At 39.2% G+C, this 17,174-nt stretch overlaps 1 protein-coding gene across 4 annotated transcripts in view; it reads left to right on the top strand.

The window, feature by feature from the left end:
* RAB3GAP1 (RAB3 GTPase activating protein catalytic subunit 1) overlaps window positions 1–17,174 on the top strand; it is a 114,152-nt gene that overhangs the window by 33,369 nt on the left and 63,609 nt on the right. For 2 of the 4 annotated variants that reach the window (XM_064287269.1, XM_064287268.1), the window contains exon 2: window positions 8,280–8,343. The exons of the other annotated variants lie outside the window; for them this stretch is intronic. The gene's annotated coding sequence lies outside the window, so the exon portion shown is untranslated. The remainder of the gene's footprint in view (window positions 1–8,279; window positions 8,344–17,174) is intronic. 4 annotated transcript variants of the gene reach the window in all.

The raw sequence follows: 17,174 nt of genomic DNA, 5'->3' as shown, positions 1-17,174 counted from the left end.
ATACATATATAGAGGTGTAACCTCAAATTTTTACTGATAGAATACATGGCGAAAATCATCTAGGGACCACTGTTATGGATTAAGGGAAGCTGCTGAAGGGTTTTAAAGAAGGGAGAAAATGATACCTGTTATGCATTTTAGGAAGATAAGTGATAAGGAGACCACTGGAAAGATACCGTGAAGGGCTTCACTAAGGCAGTGATCTTCATCTTGCTGAGGCCTTGAAACCTCCAGTGTTCTAGTTCAGTATATATATTAGATACTTAAAGTGTATTGAGTAGGTTGAGAGAAAAGTAGAAAGAATTGTTACATCCAAAGTATGATCAAGTTCAATACAATATTGGTCTTGTGAAATTGTCATTATTTGCTTTTCTTTTGGAAAAAGAATAACTTTCTCTTGCCATCCCCTCATTTTTCTCTGATTTTTTGGTCCTATTTCCTTATCCCCCCCCACCCCTTAATGCTATTTTACTGATTTTTTTCTTTATTGAGTTATAATTTACATGAAGTAAAATGTGCAGAACTCAAAGTGTACAGTTTGATTTGACAAATCTATGTACCATGTTATTACTATCCAAATCAAAATGCAGAAGTTTTTTTTTTTTTAACGTACTTTAGATGAAGGTTTACAGAGCAAATTAGTTCCTTATTAAAAAATTAATGCACATATTGTTTTATGATATTGGTTGCCAACCCGATGACATGTCAACACTCTCCCTTTCTTGACCTTGGGTTCCCCATTACCAGCTTTCCTGTCCCCTCCTGCCTTGCCATCCTTGCCCCTGAGCTGGTATGCCTGTTTAGCCTTGTTTTGTTTTATGGGCCCGTCTAATCTTTGGCTGAAGGGTGAACCTCAGGAGTAACTTCAGTACTGAGTTAAAAGGGTGTCCGGGGGCTGTACTCTTGGGGTTTCTCCAGTCTGTCAGACCAGTAAGTCTGGTCTTTTTTTGTGAGTTAGAATTTTGTTCTATGTTTTTCTTCAGCTCTATCTGGGACCCTCTATTGTGATCCCTGTCAGAGCAGTCGGTAGTGGTAGCCAGGTACCATCTAGTTGTGCTGGACTCAGTCTGGTAGAGGCTGTGGTGGTTGTGGTCCATTAGTCCTCTGGACTAATCTTTCCCTTGTGTCATTGGGTTTCTTCATTCTCCTTTGCTTCAGATGGGGTAGGAGCAGTGGAATATCTTAGATGGCTGCATAGTAGCTTTTAAGACCCCAGACGCTACTCACCAAAGTAGGATGTAGAACATTTTTGTTATAAATGGTTTTGTGCCAGTTGAGTTAGATGTCCACAGAGACCATGATCTCCAGCCCGCAGCCCAGCAGTTTGGTCCCTCAGGGAATCTCAATGTGTCTCTGAAGCTTCCAGCACCTTGCTTTGGTTGAGGTGTGTTGACTTCCCCAGTATTGTCTACTATCTTACCTTTCACCAGTTACTACTTATCTATTGTCTAGTTAGTGTTTTTGCCTTCCCACTCCCCCCACCCCCAGTAACGCCCTGGTGGCGCAGTGGTTAAGTGCTACAGCTGCTAACCAAAAGGTCGGCAGTTCAAATCCACCAGGTGCTCCTTGGAAACTCTATGGGGCAGTTCTACTCTGACCTATAGGGTCACTGTGAGTTGGAATCGACTTGACGGCAGTGGGTTTAGTAACCATCAAAGATTGCGTTTCTTTCTGTTTGTAAACCTTTTCATGAGTTTTTTAAATAGTATTCTCATACAGTATTTGCCCTTTGTGATTGACTTATTTTGTTCAGCATAATGCCCACCAGATTCCTCCATGTTGTGAGATGCATTGCAGATTCATCATTGTTCTTATTGTTGCTTAGCATTCCATTGTGTGTATGTACCATAGTTTGTTTATCCATTCATCTAATGATGGGCACTTAGTTGTTTCTATCTTTTTGCTATTGTGAATAATGCTGCAGTGAACATGGGTGTGCATAGGTCTAGTCATGTGCTGGCTCTTATTTCTCCAGGATATGTTCCTAGTAGTGAGATTATTGGGTCATATGGTATTCCTGTTTCTAGCTTTTTATCCATTCTGCCACTCTCTCTGTCTCTTTATTGGTGCATTTAGTCTGTTTACATTTGGTGTAATTATTGATAGGTTTTTTTTTTATGAGTACAGTGCTGTCATTTTTATGTATTTTTTGTGTGTGTTGACAATTTCTTCCACTTAATTTTATGTGCTGAGTCGTTTTTCTTTATGTATTTTCTTTTCATTGTTGTTGATTTCGTATTTGCCAGGTGTTTTGGTTACCTTAATATTTACTTCTGTTTTGCTGAGTTAAAGCCAATCTTTAATTTCTTTTGATCACCTTGACTTTCTCTCCATAGGAAAGATCTATGACTACATTATTTATTCCCTCTTTTTTTGTTTTAATGTCATATTTTACATATTGACATCTCTGTTTCCCTATTTTCAGTGTTTTAGCTTTAATTTATTTTGTGACTTCCCTATCTGGGTTGGTATCTGGTTGTTCTGTCCTGTGGTCTAGTCTTGGGTTGTTATCTGATGTTAATGGATTTTCTAACTGGATGACTCTCTTTAGTATTTCTTGTAATTTTGGTTTGGTTTTTACAAATTCCCTAGACTTCTGTTTATCTAGAAATGCCCTAATTTTGCCATCATATTTGAGAGACAAGTTTGCTGGATATATAATTCTTGGCTGGCAATTTTTTTTACTTCAAGGCTTTATGTATGTGACCCCTTTGCCTTCTTGCCTGCATGGTTTCTGCTGAGTAGGCTGGGCTTAGTCGTATTGACTCTTCTTTGTAGATGACTTTTCATTTTCCCCTAGCTGCTCTTAAAATTCTCTCTTTATCTTTGGTGTTGGCACGTTTGATTATAATATGTCTTGGTGAGTTTTCTTTTGGGATCTACCTTGTGTGGGGCCTGATGTGCTTCTTGGATAGATTTCTTCTCATCTTTCACAATATTAAGGGAAGTTTTCTGCTAACAAATATTCAACAATTCTCTGCATTTTTTGTTATCTGCCCGTTCTGGTACTCCAGTCACTTGTAGGTTATGCCTCTTGATAGACTCCCACATAATTCTTAGGGTTTCTTCATCTTTTTAAATTCTTTTATCTGGTTTTTCCTCAAATAAATTAATTCTAAGTGCTTTGTATTGAATTTCACTAATTCTGACTTCTGTTGCCTCCATTCTGCCCCTATGACTTTCTACTGAGTTGTCTAATTCTGAAATTTCATTGTTAATCTTTCAGATTTCTGCTTGCTGTCTCTCTATGGATTCTTGCAGCCTGTTAAACTTGTCATTACGCTCTTGTATAACCTTTTTTTTTTTTTTTTAATTTTTATTGAGCTTCAAGTGAACATTTACCATTCCAATCAGTCTGTCACATGTAGGTTTACATACATCTTACTCCCTTCTCCCAGTTGCTCTCCCCCTATTGAGTCAGCCCTTACAGTCTCTCGTTTCGTGCCAATTTTACCTTCTTCCCTCTCTCTCTATCTTCCCATCCCCCCTCCAGTCAAGAGTTGCCAACACACTCTCCCGTGTCCACCTGATTTAATTAGCTCACTCTTCATCAGTATCTCTCTCCCCCCCACTGACCAGTCCTTTTCATGCCTGATGATTTGTCTTCGGGGATGGTTCCTGTCCTGTGCCATCAGAAGTTCTGGGGAGCATTGTCTCTGGGATTCCTCTAGTCGCAATCATACCATTAGGTGTGGTCTTTTAATGAGAATTTGGGGTCTGCATCCCATTGGTCTCCCGCTCCCTCAGGAGTTGTCTGTTGTGTTCCCTGACAGGGCAGACATCGATTGTGGCCGGGCACCAACTTGTTCTTCTGGTCTCAGGATATTGTAGGTCTCTGGTTCAAGTGGCCCTTTCTGTCTCTTGGGTTCTTAGTTGTCGTGTGACCTTGGTGTTCTTCCTTTGTCTTTGCTCCCGGTGGGTTGAGACCAATTAATGTATTTTAGATGGCTGCTCGTTGGCATTTAGGACCCCAGGTGCCACAATTCAAAGTGGGATGCAGAGTGTTTTCATAATAGAATTGTTTTGCCCATTGATTTAGAAGTCCCCTCAAACCAAGTTCCCCAGACCCCAGCCCCTGCTTCGCTATCCTTTGAAGCTTTCATTTTATCTCGGAAACCTCTTTACTTTTAATCCTGTCCAATTAGGCTGACCTTCCTTGTTTTGAGTGTTGTCTTTCCCTTCACCCAAAGCAGTTCCCATCTACAGATTGATCAATAAAAAGCCCTCTCCCTCCCTCCCTCCCTCCCCCCTTTGTAACCACAAAAGTATGTGTTCTTTTCCGTTTTTTCTATTTCTCAAGATCTTATAATAGTGGTCTTATACAATATTTGTCCTTTTGCAACTGACTCATTTCGCTCAGCATAATGCCTTCCAGATTCCTCCATGTTATGAAATGTTTCAGAGATTCGTCACTGTTCTTTATCGATGCGTAGTATTCCATTGTGTGAATATACCACAATTTATTTACCCATTCGTCCGTTGATGGACATCTTGGTTGCTTCCAGCTTTTTGCTATTGTAAACAGAGCTGCAATAAACATGGGTGTGCATATATCTGTTTGTGTGAAGGGTCTTGTATTTTTAGGGTATATTCCGAGGAGTGGGATTTCTGGGTTGTGTGGTAGTTCTATTTCTAACTGTTTAAGATAACGCCAGATGGATTTCCAAAGTGGTTGTACCATTTTACAATCCCACCAGCAGTGTATGAGAGTTCCAGTCTCTCCGCAGCCTCTCCAACATTTATTATTTTGTGATTTTTGAATTAATGCCAGTCTAGTTGGTGTCAGATGGAATCTCATCGTAGTTTTAATTTGCATTTCTCTAATGACTAATGATCGAGAGCATTTTCTCATGTATCTGTTGGCTGCCTGAATATCTTCCTTAGTGAAATGTGTGTTCATATCCTTTGCCCACTTCTTGATTGGGTTGTTTGTCTTTTTGTGGTTGAGTTTTGACAGAATCATGTAGATTTTAGAGATCAGGCGCTGGTCTGAGATGTCATAGCTGAATATTCTTTCCCAGTCTGTAGGTGGTCTTTTTACTCTTTTGGTGAAGTCTTTAGATGAGCATAGGTGTTTGATTTTTAGGAGCTCCCAGTTATCGGGTTTCTCTTCATCATTTTTGGTAATGTTTTGTATTCTGTTTATGCCCTGTATTAGGGCTCCTAGGGTAGATCCTATTTTTTCTTCCAAGATTTTTATCGTTTTAGTCTTTATGTTTAGGTCTTTGATCCACTTGGAGTTAGTTTTTGTGCATGGTGTGAGGTATGGGTCCTGTTTCATTCTTTTGCAAGTGGATATCCAGTTATGCCAGCACCATTTGTTAAAAAGACTATTATTTCCCCAATTGACTGACACTGGTCCTTTGTCAAATATCAGCTGCTCATACGTGGATGGATTTATATCTGGGTTCTCAATTCTGTTCCATTGGTCTATGTGCCTGTTGTTGTACCAGTACCAGGCTGTTTTGACTACTGTAGCTATATAATAGGTTCTGAAATCAGGTAGGGTGAGGCCTCCCACTTTCTTCTTCTTTTTCAGTAATGTTTTGCTTATCCGGGGGTTCTTTCCTTTCCATATGAAATTAGTGATTTGTTTCTCTATTCCCTTAAAGTATGACATTGGTATTTGGATTGGAAGTGCGTTGTATGTATAAATGGCTTTTGGTAGAATAGACATTTTTACTATGTTGAGTCTTCCTATCCATGAGCAGGGTATGTTTTTCCATTTAAGTGTGTCCTTTTGAATTTCTTGTAGCAGAGTTTTATAGTTTTCTTTGTATAGGTCTTTTACATCCTTGGTAAGATTTATTCCTAAGTATTTTATCTTCTTGGGGGCTACTGTGAATGGTATTGATTTGGTTATTTCCTCTTCGGTGTATAACCTTTTTAAGTTCCTCTTGCTTTGTCTTTGTATTCCTTGGCTTGTTCTGTGTTTTGCCTGATCTCCTTCCTGATCTCTTGAGGAGCTCTGTATATTAATCTTTTGAATTCTGCCTCCGGTAATTCCAAGAAATTATCTTCCTCCGGGAGGTTTCTTGATTTTTTGTTTTAGGAGCTTGCTGAAGCCATCATGGTCTGCCTCTTCATGTGATTTGATATAGACTGTTGTCTCTGAGCCATCAATAAGTTATTGTATATATTTATGTGTGCTTACTGTGTCCTAGCTTCTTGTTTTGTTTTGATATGCCCAGATAGGCTGGTTGTGTCAAGTGTCAGAAGTTTGCCATTCCACCTTATAGCTAATCCCAGTTGAAAATAGGCTTCAGGTATATATCCTGATGTACTGTGCTACTGAGGGCCTATGCTATTGAAATGGGCCCACACAGGTCTGTGCAAAGGTGAAAGGCATTCAGAATCCATGGACCCATTATGCCTGTGCTTAGGCAAAGGGGCTGTGCCTGCTCTGCGTTCCCAGTTTAGGGGAACTGGCAGATTATTTTTTCCTGTTTGATTATTTCCCTCTCCAAAGGTGGAAGAATGGCTCAGGGCACGCAATGGGTCCTACTTCCGGCCCAGGGGATGCAGCAGTTGCTGAAGCTGGCCTGGGACCTGGTGCATAGTGGGGAGGTGGTAGGTAAATGGGAGAGAGGTTCTTCCCAAAGGAGATATTTTTCAATCCGTGCCGTAGGTTAATACATGTACTTATCTTTTGCCAATCAAATGCCACTTCTTTCTGGTTCTGGAGGCTTGAATAGACTCTCTGCCCCTCGTTCTCTCCCAATGTGGAAAACGCATCCCAAGTGCTACTGCTTGCCTCACCGCATGTGCCAGCCAATCCAGCCTGGAGGGTGCTGGTTCCCACCAGGTCAGGTCTAGCAACTCCTTGTTGCATCTGAACTGTCTCTCCCTCCCCCTGCCTCTCAGTCCAATTCCTCAACTTTGCTTTGATGTTCAGGGCTCCTAGATTGACATATAATTTGTCATAGCCAAATTTTTTTCCCCAGTCTGTAGGCTGTCTTTTTACTCTTTGATGAAGTCTTTTGATGAGCATATGTGTTTAATTTTTAAAAGATCTCAGTTATCTAGTTTATATTGTAGTGTTTCTGTATTGTTATAGTTTGTGTTCTATTTATGGCATGTATCAGGGCCTCTAGGGCTGACCCTATTTTTTCTTCTATGATCTTTATTGTTCTTTGTTTTGTATTTAGGTCTTCGATCCATTTTGAATTAGTTTTTGTGTATAGTGTGAGGTATGGGTCCTGTTTCATTTTTTTACAGATGGACATTAAGTTTTGCCAGAGCCATTTGTTAAAAAGACTGCCTTTTTCCCATTTAATGGACTCTAGGCCTTTGTCGAAGATCACTTTTAGGCCTTTGTCGAAGATCACATGACCATAGGTGCTTAGATTTACATCTGGGTTCTTGATTCTATTCCATTGGTTAGTGTGTCTGTCATAGTACCAGTACCAGGCTGTTTTGACTACCTTGGCTGTATAGTAGGTTCTGAGGTCAGGTAGTGCGAGTCCTCCTACTTTATTCTTCTTCTTCAGTAGTGCTTTACTTATCCAGGGCCTCTTTCCTTTCTATATGAAGTTAATGATTAGTTTTTCCATCTCATTAAAGAATATTGTTGGTATTTGGATCAGGATTGCATTGTATTTCTAGATTGCTTTGGGTAGAATTGACATTTTCACAGTGTTGAATCTTCCTATTCCTGAGCATGTTTGCTTTTCTCTTTATGTAGATCTCTTTTGGTTTCTTGCAGTAGTGTTTTGTAGATTTCTTTGTATAGGTCTTTTACATCCTTGGTTAGATTTATTCCTAAGTATTTTATGATTACTCTGTTTTGTGTCATGTCTAAGAGATCTTAGCCTATTGAAGGTTGTAAAGACAATCTTTTTGTTTTCTTCCATGTGACTTTCTAATTGTTCTAGGACCATTTGTTCAAAAGAACATCCTTTCTTTCACTGAAATGCTTTGGTACCTCTACTGTAAAATCAAGTCACCACACAAGTGTGAGTCTATTTCTGTACTCTCTATTATTTTTCGTTGACCTATTTTTCGTTATGCAAATCCTACACTGCCTTTATTACTACAGATTTATAGTAAGTCTTGAAACCAGGTAGGGTATTTATTTATCAAAATTCTTTTAGCTATTTTAGGACTTTGGATTACCATATTAATTTTAGAATCAGTTTGTCAATTTATATGACTTCTGGGATTTTGATTGGGATTGTATTGAATTTATACTTCGGTTTGGGGAAAATTGACATCTTAATAGTCTTATGTCTTCCAATCCATGAACCTGATGTATCTGTTATGTCTTTTATTTCTTTCAGCAATGAAGTTTTGAAGTTTGCTTTGGTAGAGTTCTCACTCATCTATCATTAAGTTTATTCCTAGGTATTTGATTTTTTTAAAAATTTTTATTGTGCTTTAAGTGAAAGTTTACAAATCAAGCCAGTCATATAAAAATTTATGTATATCTTAACTATGTACTCCTAGTTGCTCTCCCCCTAATGAGATAGCACACTCCTTCCTTCTACTCTCTATTTTTGTGTCCATTCGGCAAGCTTCTGAACCCCTCTGCCCTCTCATCTCTCCTCCAGACAGAAGCTGCCCACATAGTCTCGTGTCTACTTGATCCAAGAAGCTCACTCTTGACCAGTATCGTTTTCTATTCCATAGTCCAGTCCGAGCCATGTTTGAAGAGTTGATTTTGGGAATGGTTCCTGTCTTGGGCTCATAGAAGGTCTGGGGACCATGACCTCTGGGATCCCTCTAGTCTCAGTCAGACCATTAAGTGGTTTTTTATGAGAATTTGAGGTCTGCGTCTCACTGCTCTCCTGCTCTCTTAGGGGTTCTCTGTTGGTTCCCTGTCAGAGCAGTCATCGGTTGTAGCCAGGCACTATCTAGCTCTTCTGGTCTCAGGTTAATGTAGTCTCTGGTTTATGTGGCCCTTCCTGTCTCTTGGTCTCATAATTACCTTGTGTCTTTGGTGTTCTTCATTCTCCTTTGCTCCAGGTGGGTTGAGACCCATGGATGCATCTTAGATGGTCACATGCTAGTATTTAAGACCCCAGACACCACTCTACAAAGTGTGATGCAGAATGTTTTCTTAGTAGATTTAATTATGCCAGGTGACTTAGATGTCCCCTGAAACCATGGTCCCCAAACCCCGGCCCTGCTATGCTGGCCTTCAAAGCATTCAGTTTATTCGGGGAGCTTCTTTGCTTTTGGTTTAGTCCAGTCGTGCTGACCTCTCCTGTACTGTGTGTTGTCTTTCCGTTCACCTAAAATAGCTCTTATCTACTGTCTAATTAGTGAAAACCAGTTTCCTTCCCTCCCTCCCTCTCTCCCCACTCTCGTAACCATCAAAGAATATTTTCTTCTCTATTTAAATTATTTTTCAAGTGCTTATAATAGTAGTCTTTTACAATATTTGTGCTTTTGCTGCAACTGACTAATTTCACTCAGCACAATCCTTCCAGATTCCTCCATGTTATGAAATGTTTCACAGATTCGTCATTGTTCTTTATTGATGCATAGTATTCCATTGTATGAATATACCATAATTTTTTTATCCATTCATCCAATGATGGGCACCTTGGTTGCTTCCATCTTTTTGCTGTTGTAAACAGTGCTGCAGTGAACGTGGGTGTGCATATATCTGTTTGTGTAAAGGCTCTTATTTCTCTAGGATATATTCCAAGGAGTGTGATTGCTGGATCATATGGTAGTTGTACTTCTTATTGTTTAAGGACGTGCCAAATCTATTTCCAAAGTGGTTATACCGTTTTACATTCCCACCAGCTGTGTATAAATGTTCTAGTCTCTCCACAACCTCTCCAACATTTATTATTTTGTGTTTTTTGGATTAATGCCAGCCTTGTTGGAGTGAGATGGAATCTCATTTTATTTTGATTTGCATTTCTCTAATGCCTAATGATCATGAGCATTTCCTCATGTATCTGTTAGCTACCTGAATGTCTTCTTTAGTAAAGTGTCTGTTCATATCCTTTGCCCATTTTGTAATTGGGTTATTTGTCTTTTTGTAGTTGAGTTTTTGGAGCATCATGGAGATTTTAGACATCAGACGTTGATCAGAAATGTTATAGCTAAAAACATTTTCTGAGTCTTTAGGTAATCTTTTTACTCTGTTGGTGAAGTCTTTGGATGAGCATAGATGTTTAATTTTTAGGAGCTCCTAGTTGTCTAGTTTCTTTTCAGCATTGTTAGTAATGTTTTGTATAATGTTTATGCCATGTATTAGGGCTCCTAGCATTGTCCCTATTTTTCCTTCCATGATCTTTATTAAGATTTTATATTTAGGTCTTTGATTCATTTTGAGTTGCTTTTTGTGCATGGTATGAGGTGTGGGTCTTGTTTCATTTTTTTGCAGATGGATACCAAGTTATGCCAGCACAGTTTGTTAAAGAGACTGTCTTTTTCCCATTTAACTGACTTTGAGCCTTTTTCAAATACCAGCTGCTCATATATGGATAGATTTGTGTCTGGATTCTCAATTCTGTTCCATTGGTCTATGTATCTGTTGTTGTGCCAGTACAAGGCTGTTTTGACTACTGTGGTGGTATAATAGGTTCTAAAATCACATAGAGTGAGGCCCCACACTTTGCTGTTCTTTTCCACTAATGCTTTACTTATCTGGGGCCTCTTTCCCTTCCATATGAAGTTGGTTATTTGTTTGTCCATCTCATTAAAAAATGTCAGAGGAAGTGGGGCCAAGATGGCAGAAGAGCCAGATGCTTCCTGCAATCCTTCTTACAACAAAGACCTGAAAAAACAATGAAATGATTATACTTATGACAAGGTAGGAGCCCTGAACATCAAAAGCAAAATTAGAAGACGGACTGTGCGGCAGGGGAAGGGAGAGACGGTTCAGAAGCGGAGAGAAGTCACCAGACCTCAATCACTGGGATCCCTCAGGCACCATTCCCAGGAGCGATGGTGGCGGGCTGGTAGTAGCGTTTGGCCGCAGTTTCCCCAGGGAGAAGTGCCAACCTTGCAGCCTACTTACACGTGGAACCAGAGAAGAACAGCGCTCTCGGCAAAAGCTAAGTACTCGCGTGTATTTCACTGCACCCCCAAACGAGCTCCAGTGGCTGTTGATTTCCCTGGGCCTGAGATAGGCCCTGTTGAGCACCCACAGCCTTCCTCCCGGCCTTGGAGAAGGAATAAATTTACAACTGGGGTAAGAGATAATTTGCTAGTTCCACTAACTGGTGGAGCTCAGGACAGAAGCGGCTCCTGTCCAGGCATAAATGGTCCGTGGACTTTGAATACGTTTCCCCCCTGCCCTGGACCTGCGTGGGCCTATTTCAGGAGAATAGGCCCTTGATGGCAGACTGCAACAGTTTCTGCCGTGCGGTGAAGAGGTGGGTGTTTGATATTTGACACCGCTTTGCCTATTAAACAGGGTCCTCACCTACCCACATCAGGGGCCAAAGGACTGGTAGCTCCACTCAGGTCATCCAGCCACCTGTGATGCATCCAAGGATAACTGGTACCTCCCAGTCCTTAGAACCAAAAGCATTGGGTGCCCATGGCCCATCTGCAGAACCCACCCACCCGTATGCTGTAGGGAACTGGGACACGCTTTCCTCATAGACAATCGGGGGATGGTTGTCAGGCCCCTGCCTTGTTCAGAGTGTGACCCCTGCTGCAACCAGATAGTGGTACCTACACCAATCACCCCTGCCTCTCTCAGACTGTAGAGCAGAGCCTGTACCACATATTTGATGATCAGCTACCTGGACACCTGAGCTGAATTCATACAAGAAAACTGAATGGACTCCTAGACTGATATACCTGATAACAGCTCTAGCCATCTAGTGACAGGATGTCGGAGCTTCAAAGGTGAACATAACCAAGCTAGCTTACTCAAGCAACCCATTTGGGCATATCAAAACAAAACAAAGCAAGAAGGTAGGATGCAATAAGCAAACATAGAATAAACTAATATAATAACTTAAAGATGGCTCGGAGATAACAGTCAATATCAAGTCACATAAAGAAACAGACCATGATGGCCTCAACAAGTTCTCAAAACAAAGAATCAAGGGATTTCTGGATGAAGGTGAATTCCTGGAATTACTGGATACAGAATTCAAAAGATTAATATACAGAACTCTTCAAGACATCAGGAATGAGATTAGGAAGGAAATCAGGCAATACGCAGAACAAGACAAAGAACACACAGATAAAGTACTTGAAGAAATTAAGAAGTTTATTCAAGAACATAATGAAAAATTTAACAAGCTACAAGAATCCCTAGAGAGACACCAATCAGGAATTCAGAAGATTAACAATAAAATTACAGAATTAGACAACTCAGGAGAAAGTCAGAGGACCAAAATTGAGCAAGTGGATGGCAGAATTGGTGAACTTCAAGGTAAAGCACTTGGCACCAGTATATTTGAAGAAAAATCAGATAAAAGAATTAAGACAAATGAAGAAAGCTTAAGAATCATGTGGGACTCTATCAAGAGAAATAACCTACAAGTGATTGGAGTATCAGAACAGGGAGGGATAATAGAAAATACAGAGAGAATTGTTGAAGATTTGTTGGCAGAGAACTTCCCTGATACTGTGAGAGATGAGAAGATATCTATCCAAGATGTTCGTCGAACTCCACATGAGGTAGATTTTAAAAGAAAGTCACTAAGACATATTATAATCAAACTTGCCAAAACCAAAGATAAAGAGAGAATTTTAAGAGCAGCTAGGGATAAATGAAAAGTCACCTTCAAAGGAGAGTCAATAAGAATAAGCTTGGACTACTTGGTAGAAACCATGCAGGCAAGAAGACAATGGGATGATTTACATAAAGCACTGAAGGAAAAAAAGTGCCAGGCAAGAATCATATATCCAGCAAAACTCTCTCTCAGATATGAAGGTGAAATTAGGACATTTCCAGATAAGGGAAGTTTAGGGAATTCGTGAAGACCAAACCAAAACTACAAGAAATGCTAAAGGGAGTTCTTTGGTTAGAAGATCAATAATATTGGGTATCAACCCAAGACTAGAACACTGGACAGAGCAACCAGATGGCAACCCAGAAAGGGAAATCACAAAAATAAATCAAGATTAAAAAACCCTCAAAACAGGGAAACAGTGACATTATTATGTAAAAGAAGACAACATTAAAACAATAAAGAAGGAGTAAGAAATGTAGTCATAGATCTTTGATATGGAGAGGAACACAAGGTGATATAAAGAAATACAAGTTAGGTTTAAACTTAGAAAAATAAGGGTAAATATTAAGGTAACCACAGAGGAGACTATCCTACTTATCAAAATAAAATACAAGAAAAAAATACTCAGCAGAAACAAAATCAGCAACAATGAATAAGAGGAAAAGACAATATATAAAGATAAACTACTCAGCACAAAAAATTAAGTGGGAAAAAGAGACTGTCAACAACACAAAAAAAGACATCAAAATGACAGCACTACACTTAATACCTATCTATAATTATGCTGAATATAAATGAACTAAATGTACCAATAAAGAGAGAGTGGCATAATGGATAAAAAAAACACGATCCATCTATATGCTGCCTACAAGAGACACACCTTAGACTTAGAGACACAAACAAACTAAAACTCAAAGGATGGAAAAAAATATATCAAGCAAACAACTATCCAAAAAGAGCAGGAGTGGCAGTATTAATTTCTGACAAAATAGACTTTAAAGTTAAATCCACCACAAAGGATGAGGAAGGACACTATATAATTGTTAGAGGGACAATGTACCAGGAGGATATAACCATATTAAGTATATATGCACCCAATGACAGGGCTTCAAGATACATAAAACAAACTCTAACAGCATTGAAACCGAGATAGTGCCACAATTATAGTAGGAGACTTCAACAAACCACTTTCGGTGAAGGACAGGACATCCAGAAAGAAGCTCAATAAAGACACAGAAGAGCTAAATGCCACAGTCAACCAACTTGACCTCATAGACATATGCAGAACACTCCACCGAACAGCAGCCATGTGTTCTTTTCTAGTTCACATGGAACATTCTGTAGAATAGACCACATATTAGGTCATAAAGCAAGCCTTTGCAGAATCCAAAGCATTGAAATATTACAAAGCATCTTCTCTGACCATAAGGCCATAAAAGTAGAAATCAATAACAGAAAAAGCAGGGAAAAGAAATCAAACACTTGGAAACTGAACAATACCCTGCTCAACGAAGACTGGATCGTAGAAGACATTAAGGATGGAATAAAGAAATTCATAGAATCCAAAAAGAATGAATGAAAGTGCTTCCTATCAGAACCTTTAGGATGCAGCAAAAGCAGTGCTCAGAGGCCAATTTATATTAATAAATGCACACATACAAAAAGAAGAAAAGGCCAAAAATCAAAGAATTATCCCTACAACTTGAACAAATAGAGAGCAACAAAAGAAGCCCTGAGGCACGATAAGAAAGCAAATAATAAAAATTAGAGCAGAATTAAATAAAATAGGTAACAGAAAAACAATTGGAAGAGTTAACAAGACCAAAAGCTGGTTCTTTGAAAAAATTAACAAAATTGATAAACCATTGGCCAAAATGACAAAAGAAAAACAGGAGAGGAAGCAAATAACCCAAATAAGAAATGAGATGGGCGACATTACAACAGACCCAACTGAAATTAAAAGAATCATATCAGATCACTATAAAAAATTGTACTCCAACAAATTTGAAAACCTAGAAGAAATGGATGATTTCCTAGAAACACACTACTAAAGTAATACAAACAGGTAGATCAACTAAATAGATCTATAACAAAAGAAGAGATTGAAAAGGTGATCAAAAAATTCCCAAGAATAAAAGTCCTGGTCCAGACGGCTTCACTGCAGAGTTCTACCAAACTTTCATAGAAGAGTTAACGCCACTACTGCTAAAGGTATTTCAGACCATAGAAAAGGATGGAATACTCCCAAACTCATTATGAAGCCAGCATATCTCTGATACTAAAACCAGGTAAAGACACCACAAAAAAAGAAAATTACAAGCTATATCCTCATGAACTTAGATGTAAAAATTCTCAACAAAATTCTAGCCAATAGAATTCAAAAACGTATCACAAAAATAATTCACCACGACCAAGTGGGATTCATTCCAGGTATGGAGGGATGATTCAACATTAGAAAACCAATGTAATCCATCATATAAATAAAAACAAAGGACAAGAACCACATGGTTTTATCAATTGACTCAGAAAAGGCATTTGACAAAGTTCAACACTCATTCATGATAAAAACTCTCAGCAAAATAGGAATAGAAGGAAAATTTCTCAGAATAATAAAGGGCATTTATACAAAGCCAACAGCCAACAAGTAGGCTCGGGGGCGGGAGTGTGGTCAAATATATGCAAGTACTTAGCTTTTGCCAAGAGCGCCATCCTTCTCTGGTTCCACAGGTGTGAGTAGGCTGTGCGGCTGGCTGTTTCACCCTGAGGCAACTGCGGCCAAGCACTCCCAGGAATGGTGCCTGGGAGATCCCAGAGATTCTGGTCCGGCAACTCCTTTCCGCTTCTGAACTGTCTCTCCTCCCTGCCGCTCAGTCTGTTTTCTAACTTTTCTTTGATTTTCAGGGCTCCCAGGTTGTCATAAATATAATCGTTTCACTTGTTTTTTCGTGTCATTGTTATAAGAGGGATCAGCAGAAGCATCTGGCTACTCTGCCATCTTGGCCCCGCCTCCGATATTTGATTTTTTTAATGTTAAGTAATTTGCAAATTTTACTTTGTAGTTGTTTGCTGTTAATTTGTAAAAATATAGATGGTTTTTAATGTATTGACCTTCAATTCCACAACCTCACCAGTTAGTTTTAGTAGTTCATAAATTCATTTGGGTATTCTATATACATAATCAGGTCAACTGCAACTACAGAGAGTTTTAATTCTTTTCCAATCTGTATGCCTGTTTTTTTTTTTTAATTACTGCACAGACCGGGACCCTTAGAGATTATTTTTAAATAATTACTAGATTTAATTTTGATAAACTAGAGTTCTCACTTCTGGTTCTAATAGTAAATGTATACTGTACTGAGATTTGGTATTTATTTAGTTTATATGGTAAATGACAATATCATAATACAACTGAAGGAGGGAGGTTAGACTGTTGTTTTTCATTTGAGCTAAATTACCTTGAAAAGCTTGTTTTGGAGACAGAATCAGGATGTTTTCTCTTTATTGAAGACAACCAAATCCTTGAGATAGACCTGTTGGTAAGGTTGACAGTAGTACCCAGAATCTAGGATTAGGGTCAGTCGGTGTCTCCGTATATCATTAAAGTAATATTTCAGCTGTACCGCAAGCTCGAGAAGGGGACTTATGTCTCCTTCTCTGGACTTTTCTCCTGTCTTAGTCATCTAGTGTGCCATAAAAGAAATACCACAAGTGGATGGCTTTAACAGAGAGAAATTTATTTTCTCACAGCCTAGTAGGTTACATGTCCAAATTCAGGGCATTAGCTCCAGGGGAAGGCTTTCTGTCTCTGTTGGCTCTGGTGGAAGGTCCTTGTCCTCAATCTTCTCCTGGTCGAAGAGCCTCCAGGCATATGGCCCCCGTGTCCAAAGGATACACTCTGCTCCTGGTGCTGCTTTCTTGCTGGTATAAGGTCCCCAACTCTCAGGGATGTGACCTGGGTAAGGGTGGTGTTACAATCCCACCCTAATCCTCTTTAACATAAAATTACAGTCACAAGATGGAGAAAACCACAGAATACTGGGAATCATGGCCTAATCAAATTAATATATACATTTGGGGGGGGGGCATAATTCAATCCATGACATCCCCTTTCCATATTTTAGCCATATTTGCTTTATATTGTGTTTTCCTCCTAGCAAATCAAGCTCTTATGTATACCATAAATTACTTAGGGCCGCTTAAGACGTTGGATGTGGGCCACATATACCTTAATTTAACACATTAACCTCACTTTAAGGAAAACCCACATACAAGAATCATGGTTTATGATATATATCTTAACATAAGATATATCATCTTTTCTTCTAATAGTACAATTGATGTTTGATGTAGTTACATAATAAGATGCCTGGTGTTGTTAGTTGCCGTCATGTCGATTCCGACACATGGCGACCTCGTGTTACCGAGTAGGAGCGCTCCATAGAGTTTTCTTGGCTATAATCCTAATGGAAGCAGATTACCAGGCCTTTTCTTCTGTGGTACTGTTGGTGGATTTTAATT

The sequence above is a fragment of the Loxodonta africana genome, chromosome 6, assembly GCF_030014295.1.
Source record: "Loxodonta africana isolate mLoxAfr1 chromosome 6, mLoxAfr1.hap2, whole genome shotgun sequence".
In the NCBI taxonomy this organism is placed as follows: domain Eukaryota; kingdom Metazoa; phylum Chordata; class Mammalia; order Proboscidea; family Elephantidae; genus Loxodonta; species Loxodonta africana.
The sequence above is the reverse complement of the archived record's forward strand: the minus strand, read 5'-3'. Positions and strand labels throughout refer to the sequence as shown.